The 25,406-nt window shown below is 43.5% G+C and overlaps 1 long non-coding RNA gene across 1 annotated transcript; it reads left to right on the top strand.

Annotated features, from left to right (window-relative positions):
- Positions 1-18,513: 18,513 nt before the first annotated feature.
- Positions 18,514-23,744, top strand: Gm32596. Its single transcript, XR_384684.2, has 3 exons — positions 18,514-18,603; positions 18,712-18,803; positions 23,614-23,744. It is a non-coding gene; the product is annotated as a predicted gene, 32596 (long non-coding RNA).
- Positions 23,745-25,406: the final 1,662 nt, after the last annotated feature.

Genomic DNA, 25,406 nt, shown 5'->3' with positions numbered 1-25,406 from the left:
TTACCTATCCTAAATCAGATAGGGGACTAATATCCAACATATATAAAGAACTCAAGAAGGTGGACTTCAGAAAATCGAACAACCCCATTAAAAAATGGGGCTCAGAACTGAACAAAGAATTCTCACCTGAGGAATACCGAATGGCAGAGAAGCACCTGAAAAAATGTTCAACATCCTTAATCATCAGGGAAATGCAAATCAAAACAACCCTGAGATTCCACCTCACACCAGTCAGAATGGCTAAGATCAAAAATTCAGGTGACAGCAGATGCTGGCGTGGATGTGGAGAAAGAGGAACACTCCTCCAATGTTGGTGGGATTGCAGGCTTGTACAACCACTCTGGAAATCAGTCTGGCGGTTCCTCAGAAAATTGGACATAGTACTACCGGAGGATCCAGCAATACCTCTCCTGGGCATTTATCCAGAAGATGCCCCAACTGGTAAGAAGGACACATGCTCCACTATGTTCATAGCAGCCTTATTTATAATAGCCAGAAGCTGGAAAGAACCCAGATGCCCCTCAACAGAGGAATGGATACAGAAAATGTGGTACATCTACACAATGGAGTACTACTCAGCTATTAAAAAGAATGAATTTATGAAATTCCTAGCCAAATGGATGGACCTGGAGGGCATCATCCTGAGTGAGGTAACACATTCACAAAGGAACTCACACAATATGTACTCACTGATAAGTGGATATTAGCCCCAAACCTAGGATTCCCAAGATATAAGGTACAATTTGCTAAACACATGAAACTCAAGAAGAATGAAGACTGAAGTGTGGACACTATGCCCCTCCTTAGAATTGGGAACAAAACACCCATGGAAGGAGTTACAGAGACAAAGGTTGGAGCTGAGATGAAAGGATGGACCATGTAGAGACTGCCATATCCAGGGATCCACCCCATAATCAGCATCCAAACGCTGACACCATTGCATACCCTAGCAAGATTTTATTGAAAGGACCCAGATGTAGCTATCTCTTGTGAGACTATGCCGGGGCCTAGCAAACACAGAAGTGGATGCTCACAGTCAGCTAATGGATGGATCACAGGGCCCCCAATGGAGGAGCTAGAGAAAGTACCCAAGGAGCTAAAGGGAACTGCAACCCTATAGGTGGAACAACATTATGAACTAACCAGTACCCCGGAGCTCTTGACTCTAGCTGCATATGTAACAATAGATGGCCTAATCGGCCATCACTGGAAAGAGAGGCCCATTGGACACGTAAACTTTGTATGCCCCAGTACAGGGGAACGCCAGGGCCAAAAAGGGGGAGTGGGTGGGTAGGGGAGTGGGGGTGGGTGGGTATGGGGGACTTTTGGTATAGCATTGGAAATGTAAATGAGCTAAATACCTAATAAAAAATGGAAAAAAAAATGTACCCTTAGCAACTGAAGACATTAAACTCTCGATAATGAGATCGTGTGGCCTTAGAGGCAATAGGAGAAGCCACTGTGAGACTGGGAATGCTGAGCCAGAAATGCTCGCAGGAATGACTGTGAGTTAGTGAAACCCTTCACGTATCATATAGCACTTATAGTATGTGTGTGGCCACCTGCATATGAAGGTATATGCGTAGAAATCAGGGGACACCTCCTGAGAGTTGATCCCTTTTTCCAACATGTGGGTACTAGGGATTGAACCAGGTCCTTTGGCCTTGCGGCTTTGTCTTTATGGCTCAGTAGAAAACCTTCTTGGGATAGTGTGATCATACCTTTGTTTTGGAATTACCACTTTTCCTGAGAAAATGATCATGACTGTGCACAAAGGTTTATTGCAAAAAGATGCTCATGTCATGTCTGTTTCCAGAAAAGCACAACCTGCAAGTGCAAACTCAACAGTTTGGGACTGGTTGAGCTAGGACAAATACCTCTGCCAATAAAGTGCTTAAGGTGAGTCACAGGCTGGTGAGAGACAATGCTTCACAACACAAGGTGGATGACATTCAAGGATGACACCTGCACATTCATGCACATAAAAAATAAAATGATTTAAATTTAAGATTAAAAAAATCAACACTGGTGCTCTCCTGCAGGGTCAAGAGTGTCTGGCTGGTGGGGGTGTGGGGGATGTGGGGGGGGTTGTTGTTGGTGGTGGTGGTGGTGTGGTGGTGATGGTGGTGGGGTGGGGGTGGTCGTGGGGGGTTAGGGGTTGTGGTGGGGGTGGTAGGGAAGCAGGGTTAGGTCCTGGCTTACAATGCTTGCTCATATCAAGGGTTCTAACCTTTCAGGAGAATGAATACCCTATCAAGAGATGGGATAATTAATACGCATAATTAATGACAGAGCTATGACAGCCTTGTAGGTTTCATCCTTTTCCCCAGACTTTTGTCTATATCCCAAATTCAACCAGATGTCTGGATGATACGATCCACTATGGGGATTCACTGGGGGGGGGGGGCGCGGGGGGGTTAACTCTTTCCTTTGACTTTCCTAGGATGTTTTATGTCAGTCTTGAATGTGAATTGCTGTTCACGCATTGACCCCAAATGATCCCTGAGAAAATGACCGAAATGTCAACATTTTCCAGGAAAGGACAGTTCCAGCGAGCCAAGCCTTCTTTAGTCTGCTTTCATGTTTCATTAAGATTTCAGATTCCCTTGTTATGATGTGTATTGAACCTTGATATATTTGAAATTTAATTTGAAATAAATTCAATTTTAAGTTTAATTCATTTTGCTCTGAAATATCATGAAAGGAACAAAGAACATTGTAAATGTTTACACTTTGAAAAATAGAGAAGATGCTCAAATGTATCAAAAGGAATAAAAGAAATAGAAATTAATGGCAGCTGATGCTTTGATTTTAGTAGGTAGGGGCCAGCTCAGTGGATAAAAGTGCTTGCCACCAAGTCTGGTGACCTGAGTTTGATCCCAGGACCCACTTGGTGGGAGGTGAGAACTGACTCACATAAGTTGTTTCTGACCTTTACACATGCACAATGGAATGCATGCACACGTATGCTCACACTTAGAAATAAAATATACATATAATAAAATATTAAAAACTGTTTTAGTAGGTTAACAGTACTTCACTGTAAAAATTACTTATTTTTACTTTGCTATTTTTTGATTTAACATTATTTTAGGGTTTAATCGAGGGCTTCACACTGATACCTTTTAAAATATTCTTGAAAATTTTTATTAATTTATTTATTATTTATTAACTGTGTATGTGGGCATGATGTATGTCTATCACAGCACTTGTGTGGAAGTCAGAGAACAACTTTGTGGAGTTGGTTCTCTTCTTCCATGTGTGTGTGGGCTCCTGTGATCCAGCTCAGGTTATCACACAAGGCAAACACCTTTACCGTCTCATCGGCCTCTCCTGTGGAACAATGTTTACAGGTCTGGGATACCATGGCAGAGCACTTGCCTGGCCAGGATCAATCCTGTGTTCTGTCTTCAGTCCTGGAAGTCCACAGATGACCACAGAAAGTACAAAGTAATCAGGCATAGCTCTTTACGCCCCTCTCTAATGGTGGAACTGAAGAGCTTAAGTCAGAATTCCCACAGGTTTGAGGCCGCAAAGAATTAACAACAACAAATGAAAAATAACTAAGTAGCATGCTATATGGTCACTTGCTGCATTTACTCTTGGCTGTCAGTGGTCTCAATTGCGTCAACAGCCAGAAACCACCTTTCAATTACAGATAGTCTTGAATATTCCAATTAAAACCACATGCAGAGGGGGATGGAGAGATGGCTCAGTGGTTGTGAGCATTGACTGTTCTTCCTGAGGTCCTGAGTTCAAATCCCAGCAACCACATGGTGGCTCACAGCCATCTGTGATGGGATCTGATGCTTTCTTCTGGTGTGTCTGAAGACAGCTACAGTGTACTCACATGCATAAAATAAATAAATAAATCTTAAAAATAATTGGTATCTTGCAGATTTCAGTATATTAGTCATTTGGCAAATTGGGTTTCTATAAGTTAATTTTCTGTGAGTTAGTCATAAAATGAATTGACTAAGAACAATTATTAGAACATTTTTCCTATTATTAGAACATAAATTTAAATGTATGTTTTCTGTACTATTATCACCCTTTTATGAATGAAAGCAGTGGGTGCTTTTGTGGACAGGGCTGTGCAAGGCCAGAGCTCATACTTGACTTTACAGCCAGTACTCTAGGTCTGCAATCATTGAGTTACCAAATGAGCTCTGACTTCACCTTGGCCTTCTCTTTCTCTACGAAGCCTTTGCTGACCTCCAGGACTAGACATGGGCCTGTGTGCCAGCATGTTTACTGTTTTAGAAGTGGGGAGCCACCACTGTGGCCACGATACTGTGGCCTTGCCATGATACTTTGAGCTCCTCAGAGACAAGTCATTACTCCCTCTCCATGGTGGCCCTGGCCCAAGTAAGCACTCTTCCAGGGTGTGCCTGATGGAATCAGCATATCAAGCCTTGAAGTAAGAAGTGTAACTCTATGTTTGTATTCTTATCTTGGTGAGGGGATCACTGGCCTGGGAGAACACACTCGGCCAGCTATTGAATCAGTGCCTGAGGTCTCCTTCGATGAGTATGAGGGCAGATGGGACTGTGGCTGTATTTGGTGTCTCTTCTGGGAAGAGGAGAGGAGGCTCAAGGAAAGGGGCTTCTTAGTCTCTGTCTTTCTCAATTCACAGCAAAATCAGTCTGCAGTGCTTTGGCTCCGCCCACCCCTCCTCCAGTCTTGAAGGAATTTCTGGAAGGTTCTGTAGTAAGGTGCTAGGACTAGCATAGTAGGCAGCACAGTGCTGGCTTGTGTGAGGCACGGCACCTCAAGCAACTCACAGAAAGCCCTCTGCCTCCGACTGCTAGAGTGTCGATGCCAGGCGTGCATGGTGACAACCATCCAAACTCCCCTTGTTTTCCGTGTAATCTACTAGGAAGTTGTAAGATGCTTTGAGAGAAACCTCAAGCAACTTTGCTTGGGGTTTCTCTCCTGTCTCCAAGTTCCCTACTGTGGCTTGACTTGGGACTTCTCTGGGGATTTGGCTCAAAGCATCTTACAACTTCCTAGTAGATTACACGGAAAATAAGGGGAGTTTGGATGGTTGTCACCATGCACGCCTGGCATCGACACTCTAGCAGTCGGAGGCAGAGGGCTTTCTGTGAGTTCTATGCAACGCTCTCTGAAAATAAAACAAACAAAAAGAAAGACTGAGCTGGTGAGAGGGTCAGCAGAGGAAGGTGAAGGTGAGGGCTGCCAAGTCTGACGATCTGTGGTTGACACATGGCCCAAGGACAGACTTTGTCTCTGACCCCCACACAGGAGCATGCCGTGCCTCACACAAACACAAACACTTAAATAATTGCAATTTTAAAGTAAAAATTATAAATAAAAGGAAGAAAGAAGATGTGGAGGAACAAAACCAAACCTAGATTGACTGTGAATTGTTACAATGTGCCCTACACAGGCACTTCTTTGAGCCAGGGTCTCCCTTGGTTGTCTAGGAAGGTGCAGCCCTTCTCCCTCAGCTGCTGAAGGACCAAATCATGGCTTATATCTTCTCACGGCTTATAATTCATAAATATCCTGACAGCAGTGTCTAATATGTTGAAATTTAAATAGAGAAGCATCACTAAGATAGGGAAGAATCACTTAAAGAGCTCCCCCAAAGAGATAAAGAAAGGAGGCATGGGTGGTGATGGGCTACAGGGACTCGAGAAGCTAACTGCAAACCCATGCACTTTAAATGGCTGGGATGTAGCTCAATGGTAGAGCAGACCCAGGCTTGTTCCTCAGCAACACACACACCAAAATGTTAAAATAGTCCCTTACATGCCACAGAACAAGGGAACTTGATACCAACACTTCATTCAACAGTGTCAGAGAAGGTATCCAGGACAACTGGATAGGAAAAACCAACTGAAGGCACAGGGATCACAAAGGAGGAATAAAGTTGTCATGACTTAAAATAACAAGGTGAAAATATGGCTTCATATATATATATACACATACATATGTGTGTGTGTGTGTGTGTGTGTGTGTGTGTGAATGGAATTTAACCATGTTCCTAAATATTCAAGTGAGAATTCTGGTTGCATTTAACATGCTAAACCAGAAGAGATTCAACAGTATCAGATAATGTAAAATATCTTAAAATAATTTGAATAAGATGTATCTGTGATCCCTGCTTCAAAAATAATAAAGCTTTGGTAAGAAATGTTAAAGGAGGCTAAACAGGTAGAGAGACGTCCTATGCTCATGGGTAGTTTGAAGACTGAATTTAGAGTCAAGGTCATTGAATTAAAGGCACGAGAAGGCTCTTAAGGAGCCTGATAGGACGATTCTAAATTTTGTTTAGGGCCCGCAGTCACTAGGACATTTTTGAAGAAAAGCAAGAGAGAGCAGTCTGGCCCTACTGTATATTAGGACTATGAATGAAGCTTTAGCAAGTGAGAGTGGCAAGATGGCTCAGTGGGGAAACACACCTGTTGCCAAGCACTGTGACCTGGGTTTGATCCTCAGAAACGACATGGTAGAAGGAGAGAACTAATTCCCAAGTGTACTGTTTATTTGTTTGCTTGTTTCCTTCCTTCCTTCTTTCCCTTCTCCTCCTCATTCTCCTCCTCCTCCCCATTTCCCCCTCCATCCCCCTCCCCCTCCCCCTCCCCCTCCCCCTCCTCCTCCTCCTCCTCCTCTTCCTCTCCTTCTTCTTCTATGGGCCCAACCTCAAAACCACCTCTAAAGATGCTTGGCACTACTGTGAAGATGCTAGTATCAATCATGTGGTACTCATTAATTTACAATTGCTAGGCATAAACTAACCCTCACAATACCAGAGGATTGTTTCAGAAGATTCTTACAGACCCATTGATCCTCATAATATTTTGGTTTACTGTTAATTATTGGGACAGCCACTGCAAAAGCTGCTTTGTGGGCAGATGCCATGGTTAAGTGGCTAAAAGCAGGGGCTCCTCAAACCTAATGACCCGGCCTTGATCCTGGAACCCAGGCAGAACTTGGAAGGAGAGAATCAACTTCCAAGCATTGTTCTATAACTTTGATGATGGGTATCAGGCACGCACATGCCCATATTTACACACTTATTATGCACACATAGTAATAATAAAAAATTAAAAGCAGATCTGGAATCTTCAGCCCTACTGACAAGATTTCGTAGTCTTAAAGCACTATGCATGCCAATAGGAAATGAAAGTAATAATCCACTTTTCCAGTTGTTAACCCTATGAGCTACAGCATCATCTGGCTTAGCAAGACATGCCTAGCAATAGTGGCACAAAGAGTGTGGGAGCAAACAATCACTTTCTATTGGATTGGATTTAAAGCCTACTCACTCTCATACCCAGCCTATTACTGGGCCAAGAAGATAGCTAGGCTGGTCATAGACTCTTGAGAAGAACCTACTATTACTTTGCTAAGTGGACGTAATATTAAGACAGCTTCTAATGACTTAAATTATACCCATATGTTGGAACAGTGTCCAAGAATGGAGTCATGTGAAGAGAATTATGAGCACTGTGAGCAAACTCCAAGAAAGCAAGACAAGCATCTTGTGACCGCAGTATCTTCAAAACACTCTTGGATTATGTTTGCCCAAGTGTAGTGGACATGAAGGAGTTTACTTCAGATTATTCATCACAACTGGCTAGCCCACAGGCTATGAGATTTTCTCGTAGGAACTTAATTTGTGATTACAAAAATGATTCAATCTTCTCTCATGTCACTATTATATTATTGATAGCTCATTTAGTAATATAGGAGGGATTCATAGTCCAGATATTCAGCAAACTATGAATAATTCTTTTTCCTCAGCTCAATAGCTGGAACTGGCTGTTGTAATTCATCTATTATGGTTAATTCATAAACCCTTAAATATTGTTTCAGATTCTCTTTATGCTGTACAATTACTTTTAGCAATAGAAATGGCTTTGTTTTTGTTTTCACATTTTGTTATGCTTTTGTTACTTTGGGAACTACAACATCCAGTTAAAACCTGCACAAATCATTACTCATACTTGTGCACACACTAACCTCCCTGGTTCTATCGCAGAAGGAAATAAGCAAGCTGATGCAGTAACCTGCATTATTTTTATTCTCCAGAAGAAAACTGGGAAGGGGTGTGCATCTGTCGTTGCACATGGATCCTCTGAAACACTATGGATTCCTATTTAGCTCCTCCAATCATCCCGGATAAGAGACAGAGTCACCAGAAAGATAGCAGACCTCCAGCTAAAGGACAAAGTGAGATAATGACCATGTCATCAGAAGTCAAACCTGCCCACCTGGGATCACATTAAGCCCCACACACCAAGGGAGAAGCTATTCTCCTAATGACTCTGTGTTTATGGCTGGATCGTGGGACCATAATAGACTCACTCATTCATCTGGAGAAGGGGCTGTGTTTAACTTTTCCTTGGGATTTAAATCACTTCCTATTTGCATAGAACATCATAACATGTATATTTCTATTAAAGGCATATATAGGCTTATGTTCTACAAGAGACAAGAGCTACTAATCATATAGGTCTCCTTTAAAGTTATTTTCTACATTTTCTAACCAATATAATAATGCAACCAATAGTACTGGGCATAGTTTGGATCCCTGTCCTTGGTGGCCAAGCACTACACACATTGCTTTCGCTATTCTAATATCATTTATCATGTTGATAATTTGATGCTCATAGGATGCTCATGCCTCAGATGACAATTAGATTTATCTACAACAACTCAAACAAAAACCACTCTGGATATACTGCTATTAAAGACAGAAAAGCGGTGCATGTGAAATGTTAGAACGTGGTCTAAGAATGAAGTTGTGTGAAGATTCTGAGTGTTTTTGAGAAAACTCCAAGGAAACAGGAGTCTTGTGACTTCAGTTTCTTCAAAACATGGCATTGCCTTGGGATTATGCTTTTGCACTGCTCCCAGGTGCAGTAGTAGGGGTGAGTTTATTTCAGATTATTCATACAACTGGATATTGTTATTTATTTATATGCTCCTATGAAAAAGAAACTAGTTTCTGCCCCATGCTGCTTGCCCATCATGAGTGGCTTGTCTGACAAGTACAGCTTGCCCTTGTAATTGTACATTTTATTCATATGACTTCTATTAGCCCTCAGAGTATAAATTGTCTGATGCACTGAATAAAATTGGCTATTGCATGAGACTTTAGCCAAACCTCGTTGATTGTGTCCACTCTCCCAGGTCCCACCTCCTCTAGAGCAGTAACACTAATGGATCAATGCAATTCTCAACTCAATCAGAATAGCTTCTATATGCAGAAGATGTTGATTGACATTCAGACACACAACTGCCAAGGTGTATCAAATAAGAGGCTGCAGAGTGCTCACTCATAAATGCTACATTTGTATCATACCTCCTCCTCCCCCTGAGGCTCACAGTTCATTTCCGAAGAAGGGACAAAAAGAGTGTAAGCAGTGGTGGGTGGCTACATGAAAAATAGTGTCTTTTGGACATAGCATGGCAGTTGTACATATAAACTCACAATGGCCATGATAATAAATATAAGATGTGCAAGCTCAAGCCAGAGCAAATCCTAGCATGTTTAGAAGAACTGGGCACAGAATCCCCTCCCTAGCCAAGAAGCTGTTGGAATTGGTAGATGATGGGAGATGGGGAGTAGCCACACCCACTCTAGTGGAGTTTGTGTGACAAGTCCAAAAGCTTGGCCACAGTTCTGAGGCAAAAAGTTTCACAGAAACTGGTCTCCTGGAGTCTTTGGCGTCCTGTAACATGGAAGTGGTCCAGATTTGTCCTTGCAATAGTGTGGAGGTCTAGCATGCTTTTTTACAGAATTGTTTTATTATAAGTGCCCCCAAGGAATGAGTTTTACAAATAGCTAAGTTAGATTGAACATTACTTCCTGGCCTCTACCAGTGTCCCAATAGCCTAAGCAATCGTTGAGCTGACCTTGGGCTTGGAATTTCGTAAGAATGTTACTTATTCAGATGAATTGCCTCCAGAGATATAGCAAAGGAGATCAGGCACTGCAGTTTGCTGGATAGGAGCTAGAAATCTCAGGGTTAGTTCAACAAAGTAAACTTAGAATTCTCATTACAATCATGAATGGCAGACCACATTACATAATAATAGAAAGAAGAGGGGTTATGGTTTAAGGAGGAACTAGAGTATTGTATTATTCATGAGGTTAGTAGAACAGAACTCCCCCTGGTGCATATTTTTCACTAGACCCAGAGGAATAGCATAATTAGGTATTTACTAAGGGACCCCTGGTGGTGGGTTAAACAATAGACTAGAATTGCACCTGGGCATATAGCTCTCTCACCTGGCTCCTAAGAATAGCTGACTTTAGATAGGGCTGATCTTATCTCAGTTGTAAACACTGACTGGTTCCTGTCAGATTTTATGTATGCATTTCTCTGTAAAGAGTCATTATGCATCGGATAACCTCAATGTACCTTGGCTAAAGTACCACCTAACTTCCTTGTTTTTCTTCTGTATTATAAGTCTGATGCTCACTTTGAGAAATTACATTCAGATCCAACACTCTCTTGTGTTTGTGTCTGTTTGTCACTTGCCAACTCCTTGCCCACCTGAGTACTGGGACCCTGATTTCTCCTGTGGATTGAAGGACTCTGACTGAGCCAACCCATGGCAGGGAGTCAAGTTTTTCCAAGAATACAGTCGCTGATAAGTCTCCTGTGTTCTAGTGAAATATCAAAGACTATTTGGGCAGTATGAATTAGCCTTGACAGATTAAGAAAAGACACAAAGTTGGGTGAGTAGGGAAGAGAGGTTGATTTGAGAGTTGTTGTTGAGGCTAGGGAGATGACTTTGTAGGTAAAGATATGTGCTGTCAAGCCTGATGACCTGAGTTCAGTCTCTGGGACTTACATGGTAGAAGGAGAGAACTAACATCCACTACTTGACACCTGGCCTATACATGTATGTCACAGCAGGTTTGTGTGCACCCAGGCTCACATGCACGAGCAAGCAATTATAAACACATCCATCAGAATGCAGATTGACAATGGATTGGCAGGGGGAGGGAGGCAGGATGGACCAGATATACACAGAGACAGATATACACATGGATGGATATATACACAAATAGATATATACATGGACAGATATACAAATGGATGGATATACACACTGACAGATATACACACAAGTGGACATATACACAGTAGATATACACACAGACAGATATACATGCGGATGGATGTATACATGAGGTTGTGTGTAGGTGATAGTCTTATCAAGGCAGAAGAGCATGGGTATTTTCTGCATTATTAAAAAGCAACAAACTAAATTAAAGTAGGCCATGCTTGGATCAATGATGTTCTTCACTGAATCTAAGAGTATGATTACTGTTACTCTATGCACTGATGGTCAAATTAAAATAAAGTAAACATTCAATAACAAATGGAATATGGTTATCTACTAGAATTACCCAACAAAGCTTGACTGTAGACCAGATACTAAACATTCCATTCAAAGAGACTGGAGAGTTTGTTCCCTGAGCTGATCCTGTGCCACAGCACTCTATACCCAAATGACACTAGGAGAGAGCTGGTCTCCCAGGAGTGCTGACATGCCTGTGAGCACAGGGAAGACCACCACTTCTGATCTGAGGGACCTGTCTGGAGCCCTCAGGACACAGGAACCAAGGAGTGGCCTGGGACAGGATTCTTCCTGTTTCTGTCTGCGCCCAGAACTGACTCTGTGCCACAGTTCTCCATACCCAAATACTGCCAGGAGAGAGCTGGTCTCCCAGGAGTACTGACACACAGGCTTGCAGGAGGGACAAGCCACAGTCTGAGACAGCAAGACCAGCTAACACAAGAGATAACCAGATGGCGAAAGGCAAGAACAAGAACATAAGCAACAGAAACCAAGGCTACTTGGCATCATCAGAACCCAGTTCTTCTACCACAGTGAGCCCTGGATACCCCAGCACACCAGAAAAGCAAGACTCTGATTTAAAATCACATCTCATGATGATGATGGAGGACTTGAAGAAGGATGCAAATAACTTCCTTAAGGTAATGCAGGAGAACACAGGTAAACAGGTAGAAGCCCTTAAAGAGGAAACACACACACACAAAAAAAATCCCTTAAAGAATTGCAGGAAAATACAACCAAGCAGGTAAAAGAGTTGAGCAAATCCATGCAGGATCTAAAAATGGAAATTGAAACAATAAAGAAATCACAAAGGGAGACAATCCTGGAGATAAAAAAAACCTAGGAAAGAGATCAGGAGTCATAGATGCAAGCATCACCAACAGAATACATGAGATAGAAGGAACGATCTCAGGTGCAGAAGATACCATTTTTAAAAAAAAATGGCACAACAGTCAAAGAAAATGAAAAAGCAAAAATCCCCTAACCCAAAACATCCAGGAAATCCAGGACACAATAAGAAGACCAAACCTAAAGATAATAGGCATACAAGAGAGTGAAGATTCCCAACTTAAAGGACCGGTAAATATCTTCAACAAAATTATAGAAGAAAACTTCCCTAACCTAAAGAAAGATGCCCATAAACATACAAGAAGCCTACAGAACTCCAAATAGATTTTACCAGAAAAGAAATTCCTCCAGTTATATAATAATCAAAACACCAAATGCACTAAACACAGAAAGAATATTAAAAGCAGTAAGAGAAAAAGGTCAAGTAACATGTAAAGGCAGATCTATCAGAATTACACAAGACTTCTCACCAGAGACTATGAAGGCTAGAAGATCCTGGACAGATGTTATACAGACCCTAAGAGAACACAAATGCCAGCCCAGGCTACTATACTCAGCAAAATCTAAATTACCATAGACGGAGAAACCAAGATATTCCCTGACAAAACCAAATTTACACAATATCTTTCCTCAAATCCAGCCCTAAAAAGGATAATAGATGGAAAATTACACCCTAGAAAAAGCAAGGAAGTAATTTTATTTCAACGAACCTAAAAGAAGATAGCTACACAAACATAAAAATAACATAAAAAAATAACAGGAAGCAACAATCAGTATTGCTTCTTATCTCTTATCATCAATGGACTCAATTCCCCAATGAAAAGGCATAGACTAACGTACTGGATATGTAAACAGGACCCAGCATTTTGCTGCATACAGGAAACACACCTCAGTGACAAAGACAGACACTACCTCAGAGTAAATGGCTAAAAAACAATTTTCCAAGCAAATGGTCCCAAGAAACAAGCTGGAGTAGCCATTCTAATACTGAATACAATCAACTTTCAACCTAAAGTTATCAAAAAGGACAAGGAAGGACACTTCATACTGGTCAAAGGAAAAATCTACTAAGATGAACTCTCAATTTTGAACATCTAAGCTCCAAATGCAAGGATACCCACATTCATAAAAGAAACTTTACTAGTGCTTTGAGTGGGAGACTTCAACACTGCACTTTCACCACTGGACAGATCACGGAAACAGAAAATAAACAGATACACAGCAAAACTAAGAGAAGGTATGGACCAAATGGATTTAACAGATATCTATAGAACATTTCACCCTAAAACAAAAGAATATACCTTCTTCTCAGCATCTCATGGTACCTTCTCCAAAATTGACCATATAATCGGCCACTCATTGCTGGTGGGATTGCAAGCTGGTACAACCACTCTAGAGATCAGTCTGGCGGTTCCTCAGAAAATTGGGCATAGGACTACCTGAGGACCCAGCTATACCACTCCTGGGCATATACCCAGAAGATGCTCCAACATGTACTAAGGACATATGTTCCACTATGTTCATAGCAGCCTTATTTATAATAGCCAGAAGCTGGAAACAACCCAGATGTCCCACAACAGAGGAATGGATACAGAAAATGTGGTACATTTACACAATAGAATACTACTCAGCTATTAAAAACAATGACTTCAGGAAATTCCCAGGCAAATGGATGGAACTTGAAAGTATCATCCTGAGTGAGGTAACCCAGTCACAAAAAAACACACATGGCATGCACTCACTGATAAGTGAATATTAGCCCAAAAGTTCAGAATACCCAAGACTCAATTCACAGACTATATGAAGCCTAAGAAGAAGGAAGACCAAAGTGTGGATGCTTCAGTGCTTCTTAGAAGGGGAAACAAAATACTCACAGGAGGAAATATGGAGAGAAAGTGAAGAAAAGCCATCCAGAGACTATCCCACCTGGGAATTCATCCCATCTACAGTCACCAAACCTGGATGGTATTTGGATGCTGGGAAGTGCGTGCTGACAGTAGCCTGATATGGCTGTCTTCTGAGAGGCTCTGCCAGAGCCTGACAAATACAGAGGCAGATGCTTGCAGCCAACCATTGGACTGAGCTGGGGGTCCCTGATGGAAGAGTTGGAGAAGGGACTGAAGGAGCTGAGGGGGTTTACAGCCCCACGGAGGGAGCAACACTGTCAACTGGCCAGACTCCCTTGAGGTCTCGGGAACTGGACCACCAACCAAAGAGTACACATGGAGGGACCCATGGCTCCGGCCACATATGTGGCAGAGGATGGCCTTGTTGGACATCATTGGGAGGGTGTGCGATGCTCCATTGTAGGGGAATGCCAGAGCAGGAAGATAGGAGTGGGTGGACAAGGGAGCACCCTCATAGAGGCAGGGGGATGGAGGATGGGTTAGGGGGTTTCTGAAGGGGAAACCTGGAAAAGAGAAAACATTTGAAATGTAAATAAAGAAAATCACCAATAAAACATAAAAAATAAAATTAAAAAAGAAAAGACAGTTTGGAGCCCCCTACCAACAAAATCATAACGATGATTTCCAGAACTCTGAGGAGTACATTTCAAGAGCACACCTGGGAATCTTCTTTTCTTTTACAAAAATTCCCTTCCATCTTAAAACCCCTCTCTACTACCCACAAGAGAAACCAGTGGATATCTGAGACCTGGACAGCTCCTTTACTCTCCCACCAGTCAGGACACACATCTTTGCTCTTTTATTCCTACAAGGAATTAAATGTAAAATGAGGCCTAATTGGTGAGCAATATCTAAGCAATGACATTTGAAGTTGACTTCTGGCATCCACTGACAGGTGTAAACACACACACACACTAAACACTTGCAAAAACAGATCTGAAAAATGTGAAATGCTTTATGACACATGTCAATCCAATGAGTAATTCGAATTTGGGGCTGTTTTGGGGGATGAAGGATGTAGCTAGCCACTGTGTGAGAGGTTAATTCCTATGTCAAGGGCACACTTTCAAAGTTTGTATAAAATCTGGACACAGACACATACATAAAACTATACACAAAACCACACACACACACACACACACACACACACACACACACACACACACACACAGAGCAACAGTGACAGAGATTTGAAGACAAGCCACTTACATCGGGCTAAAGATGTCTCTGAAGTTAAAAGCATGCACTGTTCTTGCTAAGGAGTTTGGGTTCCCAGCATCCATATCTTGGCACTCACAACCTCCTGTAACTTCACCTTCAGGGCTCTGACTCCCTCTTCTGGCCTCCTAGGCACCTATACTCACATATCCCCACATAGATACACATATGCATGATTAAAAATAAATTGAGTCTTTTTTCTAAATGTGCATATATGTTAAAAGACAGCCATAGGAACAGATAGGGGCTGCATGAGAATTGGGAGAGGGGGAGGAAAAGATGGGGAGATGAAGGAAATAATCAAGCCTTTGGGGTAAGGTGAGCCGTCAAATGAAAGCAGGAAAGCCCCGTCTCAGGTTAGCCAGCAGAGCAGGTGTCCCCAAGAAAATATCTATTTAGAAAAAAGGGAAAAGTCTCTTTACTATCTATTGAGGGTGTTTTAGAAGTCAGAAAAGCCCTACATAGTTTTTAGAAGCTCATAAGCAAGGCCATGTGTAGAAACATGCTCATATTTTTCCAATCAAAGATATTTACATGAAAAATAAATCTGGGCCACCCTGCCTCTGAGGCTGTATACTTTTGATTAACTCCACCTGACTAGATGCCTTTTTTTTTCCATTTTAAGTGTACATGTGCTCATTTCCCCCTAATTTAATCAGCTTGCTGGTGTACACACCTCCAAGTGTTTAGTAATTTCATGCGTGTGTTTTGCAAGCACAGGTGACAGCAGCCCTCAAGTGCACTCAGGCTGTAGACTTGACTCAACTTGCTTTCACTGGCTCAAGAATGGGCTTCTCTGTCCTGTGGCTGCCTGGGGTGGGGAGGGGGCGGGGTACAACTCAAGGTGCCTCGGTTTTCCATTGCTACCTAAGGTTTCTACCCACGTCTTCTCCTGAGCCATTGCCAATCCTTGCTCACCTGATCCCCTGGCTTCCACTCCCTCCAGGCCTGTGAACAGGCCGCTGAGTAGTAGAAGTGAGTGGCGCTTGCAGTGGCAGACACTCTGGAGGGCAAGGTGTGACACTCAGCCCTCTGTGGTGTGGTCCCTTTACACTGGTCTTTTTATGTGTCTTCACTAAATATAAGTAACAAATCCTTAGACATGGACAAGTAAGGAGCCCCCAGGAGATCACAACGAATATAGTGTTGGACAGCTGGTTTTTTTTTCCTCCACTAAAGTGTCTGTCTGCCTGTCTGTCGTCTATCTGAACCACTGGGTCATGGCATGCCAAGAAAGCACTTCCTAAGTTACATATTCACAACCCTCTTTACCTTTCCTTTCGGGATAGTCTCACCAAGTTGCCCAGGTTGGCCCTAAACTTACTTTACAGCCCAGTTACTTTTCATTTTTCCTTAGTGGCTGGAATTGCAGGTCTGTGTCATCAGGCTTGGCTAACTATATTTCTTCTTTAAAAACAAACAAACAAACAAACGAACATTAAAGTTTAGTGTGGCAGTTCACTTTTATCTTAGCACTCAGGAGGCTGCTGTAGGGAGATTTTGCCTTTGACACTAGCTTGGGTTGTCTCAAAAACAAAACCAGTACAATTGGAACAAAAATCACTGGTCGGGTTTCTATGCTGTAAGGTGCACACAGGTAGGCACGGCTGCTGGTTTTGGGTGCGTGTGTCGTAGAACCGCTGCCACTAAGGTCACAAACCTTTTTATTTTTTAATTTTTATTTATTTATTTATTTATTTATTTATTTATCTATCTATTTTTACCTATTCTTGGTGTCTTTGCGGAGGTGGCCAATTTTTATCTTCAATCGGGAAGCTTCTTGGTTTTGACGGATTCGACTTCTAGAAGCCTAGGGTTTAACGTGGGGTTTCCGGCAATCTTAAGAAATTCATACCACTTCCCCTAAATATATTTCTCCCTCAAGGGGGAAAATGCTCTCTGACCGACCAGACTCCGGACTTCTGGTCTGACTCAGGCTTGTCCCGGGGCGTGCTGGGGCTCCGATGAGAAGCAGCGACTATTCTCTCCGTTTGTTCATGAGTCATGCTGCAAGTCAGGAATCTTCCCCACCCCCACCCCGCCTTCCCTGCTTTCCCATGTCATGCTTAGGCAAGAACCAGCAGAGGCAGATACTCCCTATTCAAAGCGTCTCCGTCCTTAGTCCAGTACCACAGCGTAGTGTAAGACGCGCGACTCAACGGGGACCCCTACTGTCGAGACCCGGAAGGACAGCGTGGGCGCGGAGGTTTGCTTGGAGCACACCCCAAAGGCAGTGTCGGTTCCCGCCCACCCTCGCCGCAAAAGTACCTGCACATTTCTGTTCGCTTTGTTTTAGTCAGTGAAAATGCTGGGTTTCATCACGTCGTTTTCATACATATCATAATCCTTTGCTCACAGTCACTCTCAATTGCCTTCTTGTGTCTGTCTCTCCTTTTCCCTGCCGCAGGTCTTCTTCCTCATCTACTGCCATGCCACATATATTTATAGTTTAATTAATTCTTTTTTAAAAAAAGAAGTCCAGATTCCTCAATGAGACAAAAAGTAATATTTGTCTCAGGCCGGCTTCTTTAAAAAAAAAAAAATCCCCCCCCCCCACAAAAAAAAAAACCCCTTGACTGTCTACAGTTCCACCCATCTCTCTGAACTGACCCAAGTCTTCTTGTCACAATACACTAATGGGGCTGATGGCAGACCCTGGCTCTTGCTAATAGTGTTGCGATAACCGTGGGTGTGCAGTGACCTATTGGGTGCTGCTCCAGGCAGGAAGCCACAGAGCAGCAGCTGGATCCTCAGTACAGTCCCACACTCATTTGCCCCACCCTCATCTCATCTATTAGTGACAAGAATGTGGTCTGAGTCTCAAGTTTTCAGCCTCTGTCAGCACTGGAGCAATTAATCATACTCGCTTCCGGGATGAACCTTCCCCAAGCTATCAGCCTCCCCTAAGGGAGAGCTTTAGGCTGTGAGCCAGAGGTTTTCAGGACCGTGAGGACTGAGAAGACCCAGCTTAAAAAAGCCCAAGCTGCAACTTCTTAACCAGTGCTTTGGGGGCCCTGATCCCAAATTTCCCTTCCACGGGTCCTGATGGGAGTTTGTGGATGCTTCAACTAGGATGAGTGTCACGGCCATGTCAACCTGAGATTCATCTGCTGTGTGGATGTGTCGAAGCACAGGGCTCTGTTTTGAGACCCAGTCACCATAGCAACCCAGCTGCCCCAGTTACAGTGCTCTCAGCACCACCAAAATAACAATCCTCTCCAAGCTGCTGAATGTCGACTTTCAGCTCCAGGTGACAGTAACCAGCACACATTTTGATTTCGTAAGTTTTTGGAAGGAGGTTTTAAGTAATAATAATAAGCCTCTGAAGCTGGGTTACGTATGTAAAGGGGCTCTAGGCTGATCCTTTGTTATCTTCCAACACCCACAGACCACAGAGCCAAACAGCAATGCTGTTACAAAGCAGCAGGAAGAAGAAAGGAGCTCGCTGTGATTTCCTGGGGCTTGACACTTCCCTCCCAGGTTAGGGGTAAACACGAGAACATAAATGATGGCAACCCAGACAGGTTTTCTGTAGGTGTGACAAGCTAGAAAAGCAAAATCCATCTTTATTTTTCCTCTTCCCAACCCCATTCTCAACACATTTATTCAGTGGTGTGTGTGTGTGCGCGTGCGTGCGCGTGCGTGTGCGTGCGTGCGTGTGTGTGCGTGCGTGTGCGTGTGCGTGTGTGTGTGTGTGCATGTCTGTGCGTGCTTGTATCATTGAGTTCAAGCCATGGTGTACATGTGGGGTTTAGAGAACAACTTGTAGGAGCTACTTCTTCCCTTCTACCATGTGGGGCATGGTGACTGAATTCAGGCCATCAGACTTACCTGAAAGCATCCTTACCCACTGAACCATCTCAGTGGTCCAGCATCTTCTTTCCTTTAGTCAGCTCTGCTCCGCCTTCATTCATCTTGGTCACCTGCTAGCGAGACTACCTTCTCTCTGATGCTAGCTGACTTGACTCTTCCTGGCCTTCACCCTTTCCAGCTTCACAGCCTCCCAGGCTGTCCCCCCTGGATTCTCCACACCTGTCACCCACAGTGACCTTCTCTGGTTGCAGTGTAAGCTGACCAGCACTCCCTGCTGACTAGGTACATCACAGGTGCTAGCTGGTTCCGTTTCTCCACCTCCTCTAGATGGAGCCATTTTCTAAAGTTCTATTGTTCCTCAGAGGCCCTCAGCATTGCTTTAATGCCAGCATCTACTACATCTCCATAATACACTGTCTCCTGTCTCTGACTTACAATCAAATAATTAATTTAGAGCTATCTTTCCCCTGGGGGGAAAAAGACCCTTTCCAGACTTGCTTTAATTTTGTTAGATATTCTTATCATCTCTTGAGTCCAGGCTTAAAACTGGACATCACTTAGATTTAGTCTTTCCCTAGGCATTTTGCTGCACAGACTGCGTGTGCGCGTGTGCGTGCACATGCACATGTGAGGTCACAGAGCAGGACATCATCAGGTGTCTTCTCCTGTGCTCTCAATGCCTGAGGTGGCACCTGTCACTGAGCTTCACCTCTGTGCTGTATATTGCCTGACTTCTTACGTGGGTACTTGGGATTTGAACTCAGGACATCTCTTGTAGAGCAAGCTTCCCTCCCCAGCGCGTGATGCTTCTTCAGTTTATGTCCCTTTTTTTCCATTTCTGAAGCCTCAATTCAGTTGTGACCCTCATTTCCCATTGCTGGGGCTGTTACAGTGATTCTGGACATGGCTTCTGTCCCACCTCCCACTCTTGCAGGGTAGCCAGAAAGCATAGCCATTTCCCAGCTCAGTTGCTCTGGGTTGGCTGGCCCCGCGTGGATGCCGTGGATGCCCCTGTGTGGGTGTAACTTCCTCCTCTGATCTCTGGAGCCCTTTCATCTCTCCTGTGGCCTTTTCTGCCTTTGAATTCTCTTTGCTGCAGGACTGAGTGAGGCTTATGACCTGGACTGTGACACATCAGAAACAGACTTGCCCTGTCACACTTCCCATGCTCTCTCCTCAGCAGCCGCTGCGTGCAGCTCTGCCCAGAGATAAAGCTGCACAGGGAGCCAGTCCCTGACTAATCAAGAGCTACTCTCTCGCTGACAGATTCTGGAGGCAAAATAAACCCTTTCCTCCCCAACTTGCTTCTTGGTCATGATGTTTGTGCAGGAATAGAAACCCTGACTAAGACAACCAGTATGAAGTGTCCTTCCTTGTCCTTTTTGATAACTTTAGGTTGAAAGTTGATTGTATTCGATATTAGAATGGCTACTCCAGCTTGTTTCTTGGGACCATTTGCTTGGAAAATTGTTTTCAGCCATTTACTCTGAGGTAGTGTCTGTCTTTATCACTGAGGTGGGTTTCCTGCATGCAGCAAAATGTTGAGTCCTATTTACGTATCCAGTCTGTTAGTCTATGTCTTTTTTAGGGACTTGAGTCGATTAGTGTTAAGAGATATTAAGAAATAGTGATTATTGCTTCCTGTTATTTTTGTTGTTAGAGGTGGAATTATGTTTGTGTGGCTATCTTCTTTTGGGTTTGTTGAAAGATTACTTTCATGTTTTCTCTAGGGTGTAGTTTCCCTCCTCGTGTTGGTGTTTGCCATCTATTATCCTTTTAAGGGATGAATTTTAGGAAAGATATTGTGTAAATTTGGTTTTGTCATGGAATATCTTGGTTTCTCTGTCTACAGTAACTGAGTTTTTCTGGGTATAGCAGCCTGGGCTGGCATTTGTGTTCTCTTAGGGTCTGTATGACATCTGCCCATAGATGTATGATCTTCTAGCCTTCATAGTCTCTGGTGAGAAGTCTGGTGTAATTCTGATAAGTCTGCCTTTATATGTTACTTGACCTTTTTCTCTTACTGCTTTTAATATTCTTTCTTTGTTTAGTGCATTTGGTGTTTTGATTATTATGTAACTGGAGGAATTTCTTTTCTGGTAAAATCTATTTGGAGTTCTGTAGGCTTTTTGTATGTTCATGGGCATCTCTTTCTTTAGGTTAGGGAAGTTTTCTTCTATAATTTTGTTGAAGGTATTTACTGGCCCTTTAAGTTGGGAATCTTCACTCTCTTCTATGCCTATTATCCTTAGGTTTGGCTTTCTCATTGTGTCCTGGATTTCCTGGAAGTTTTGGGTTAGGAGCTTTTTGCATTTTCTTTGACTGTTGTGTCAATGTTTTCTATGGTATCTTTTGTACCTGAGATTCTCTCTTCTCTCTCTTGTATTCTGTTGGTGATGCTTGCATCTATGACTCCTGATCTCTTTCCTAAGTCTTCTAACTCCAGGGTTGTCTCCCTTTGTGATTTCTTTATTGTTTCTATTTCCATTTTTAGATCTTGGATGGTTTTGTTCATTTCCTTTGCCTGTTTGATTATGTTTTCTGTAATTCTTTAAGGAATTTTTGTGTTTCCTCTTTAAGAGCTTCTACCTGTTTACCTGTGTTATCCTGTATTTATGTCCTTCTTCAAGTCTTCTATCACCATCATGAGAAGTGATTTTAGATTCGAATCTTGCTTTTCTGGTGTGATGGTGTATACAGGACTTGCTATGGTGAGAGAACTGGGTTCTGATGATGCCAAGCAATCTTGGTTTCTGTTTCTTATGTTCTTACACTTACCTCTTGATATCTGATTATCTCTAGTGCTCGCTGCCCTCACTGTATCTGACTGGAGCCTGTCCTTCCTGTGATCCTGTTTGTGTCAAAATTCCTCAGAGTCCAGCTGTCTCTGTGACCCTGTGATTCTGTGATCCTGAGATCCTGGTGTGATCAAGCTCCTGGGATCCTAGGATCCTGTGATCCTGGGCGTGTTAGAGCACCTGGGAGAGGAGCTGTTTCTGGGTGTCATGGGACTGGCTGCGGAGTTAGCACTGAAGGTCTGCTCAGGGCACCTCTGATCCTATGATCCTGAGTGTGTTAGAATGCCTGGGAGTGGGGCTTCCTTTGGGTGTTGTGGGGCTGGCTGAGTTTGTGCCCAAGGTCTGCTTAGGGCACCGGCTCAGACCAGAAGGAGCCTGTGCTACTGGTGGTGGGAAGAATTCCTGGGTGCCTGGGTCTCGCTGGTCCCAGTTTCTCCTGGTGTTGGGGCAGATGTTGTGTCCTCCTCACCTCTGATCCTAGGATCCTGGACGTGTTAGAGGGCCTGGGAGCAGAGCTTCCTCTGGGTGTTGTGGGACTGGCTTGTAGATTTACTTTTAATATATTTTTATTTATACTATTTACTTTATTATATGCTTATTTTATATATAAATTTATATATGTATTTATATAATAAACATAGCACAATACATATTTTATATAAATCCTACTTATATTTATCTTATTATATGTATATATATGAAAGTATATATTTTAGTATATACATATGTCTCCTATTAAAATGTATTTTTTTTTTTGGTTAAATTTTATGTGTATGGGTGATTCACCTGCATGTATGTCTGTGTACTATGTGTGTGTCTGGAGTAGAAAAGAGTGCCATTTCTCCTGGAAATGGAGCTGTAGATGGCTGAGCTAACATGTTAGTATGGGGAATTGAACCTGGGTCCTCTAGAAGAGCAGCCAGTGCTCTGAACTACTGAGCCATCTTTGAAGCCCACATACTCTTATTTTTAATGAGGTGTAACTTTTCAATATATAATGCTGGAAGCAGGCCTCATCCCTGAGAGTCATGGGAGCTTGTTTGGCAATGCTGTGGAAAAGTAGTTTTCAAAAGTCAAAACCATGATTCATAGAAAAGAAAAAATGAAGTTAAATATTTTTTATAAAGTATTTTGTGTGTGTGTGTGTGTGTGTGTGTGTGTGTGTGTGTGTGTGTAACACCTATGGCAAGCAGGAGAACTGGCCCTGAGGTCATGAGACCAGGAGGGTTAGCCCTCACCTGCTGCAGCACTCAGGAAAACAGGTCCTGCACCTTGCCTGGACACCACAGTAGAGTTAGCCCTGGATTTGGGAGTCACATATGAGCTCAAGAGAGCCAGCCCTGCCTCTCATCTGCTGTGAGGTGGTCCAGATGAGGAGAGATGCCTTCCACCCATCCCCTGGCCCTCTATGACAGGCAGAAGAACAGGCTCCTAGGTCATGAGAATGGGATAAGTGGTCATGTCCCTCACTGGCTGCAGGTCCTGTATCTCACCTGAGCAGTAGGACTGGCTCTGGTTGCCTGGGGGTGTCGGAGAGGTGGGGTGGGGGATAGGAGTGTGGGAGGTAGGAGATGGGACTTTCCAGTGAGCCAACCCAGGGGTGTGAGAGCAGGAGAGCCCACCCCTTCTCTACCCCATTGATGAGTCTGCTGGAGTGCATGATAGACCTGGTCCTACAGGATCTCCTGACCCAGGGCAACAAGAGAATATCCGAGAGGACGCCCAGTGAGCTTCCAGTCTTGATAGCACAGCACAAGTCAGAGGCCTCGAACCAGACCAACACATGCACAACCATAAGCAAAGAAGTGTGGACAAAAGGGTATGCTGTGGGACATACTGTGACACACTACAGCTTCTCAGACTTCTTTTTCTCTGTTGTGGGGGAGGTTGCAAGGGTGGAGGGTGGGTATGAGAGGAGGGGGAGATGGGTGGGATTGGGGTGGATGATGTGAAATTCCCAAAGAGTAGATAAAACGTTTAAAGAAACTGATGTATGTATGCATTCCATGTCCTTGCATGTAGAAGCCGAGGGAAGACACAATGGGTGCTTCCCCATTGCTTTCTTAGGTTTTGGAGACAGGGTCTTTCACTGGATCTGAAACTCAGCGCTGCAGAGAGGCTGGCTCACGAGTGAGCTCTGGGACTCGCATCTCCACTCAGCAATGCCCAGCTGCTACTGGGGTGCTGGGGATGTGAACTCAGGTCCTCTTATTGGGGCAGCAAATGCTCCCTGCTCACTGAAGCCACCTCTCCTGACCTGAGTAGCTCTGAGGTCTCAGCAGAACCAAACACAACCGATAAAACCACTATCAGCAATGATGTGATTCCTAAGGATACTCTGCTACGCTTGGCGCCTTGTCCAGTGGTCATCTTGGTCTGCTTCCTGTGGTGGCTGATGGGAGCAGGAGCTGAGACCCACAGCCAGCAATATGGTGAGTCTAAATTGGAGGTCTCTGATGGGTTCCTCCTCAGAGCTCAGAGAACCCCATGGACTAGTGGGAGGGAAGACTGTAGGAATTGGAGCGGATGGAGGACCAAGGAGAACAGAGCCACTGAATCCAGGAAGCAGGGCTCACATGGCTCCTAAGAGACTGAAATGGCAAGCATGGGTCTGTAAGGGTCTGCACCAGGCCTTCCATTTGTGGCCATACATTAACTTACATTAACTCCTACAATGGGAGTGGGTGTGTCTGCCTCTTTGGCCTGCTTTTGAGGCTCCACCTCCAGTTGGGTTGCCTTGTCCAGCCTTGATACGAGGGCTTTTATTGTGTCTAATTGTATCTTGTTTTATCATGTTTGGCTATCATCTCTTGGGAGGGAGGACTACTCTTTCTGAAGAGGAAACAGAGGGGAGTTTCTAAAGAGTGGATGGAGAGAACACTGTGGTAGGATAAGAAAAGAATCTATTTTCAATAAAAAGCTATTTACTTTTATATTTATTAGTGTTTTGCCTAAATAAACATATGTACACTGTGTGTGTCTAGTACTTGAAGAGGCCTGGAGAGGGTATTTGGATCCTGTGGAACTGGAGTTTCAGATGTTTGTGAGCCACTATGTGGGTGCTGGAAACCAAACTGCGGCTGCAAGAGCAGCCAGTTCTCTTAACCGCTGAGCTATCTCTCCTGACCCAACACAGAGTCGTGGTTTTTATGTAATTGAAGTAATAAGATAACCAGGAAGATGTGAAGACTGGCTAGAAATAAATCAAAGACTTGGAAATTTATGCAGAAGTAATTCATCAACATACAGAGCTAGCTCAGAGGTGCCCAGCAACTCTTCCAGTTCCTGGGCAAGAACCAAGAGTACTGTTATCACTTGCTACGAGTGAATCCACGTGGGCTATACAGCTTAGGTTGGTCTTGAATTTCAACATCCTCCTGCCTCAGTCCTGAGTGCTAGTGCAGAACACAGGCAAGCGCTGCCACAGTTAGAAAAATCTCTCTCTGTCTCTGTCTGTCTTCCTAATCAACCA

This window comes from Mus musculus, chromosome 16, assembly GCF_000001635.26.
Source record: "Mus musculus strain C57BL/6J chromosome 16, GRCm38.p6 C57BL/6J".
NCBI classification, from domain to species: Eukaryota; Metazoa; Chordata; class Mammalia; order Rodentia; family Muridae; genus Mus; species Mus musculus.
The sequence above is the reverse complement of the archived record's forward strand: the minus strand, read 5'-3'. Positions and strand labels throughout refer to the sequence as shown.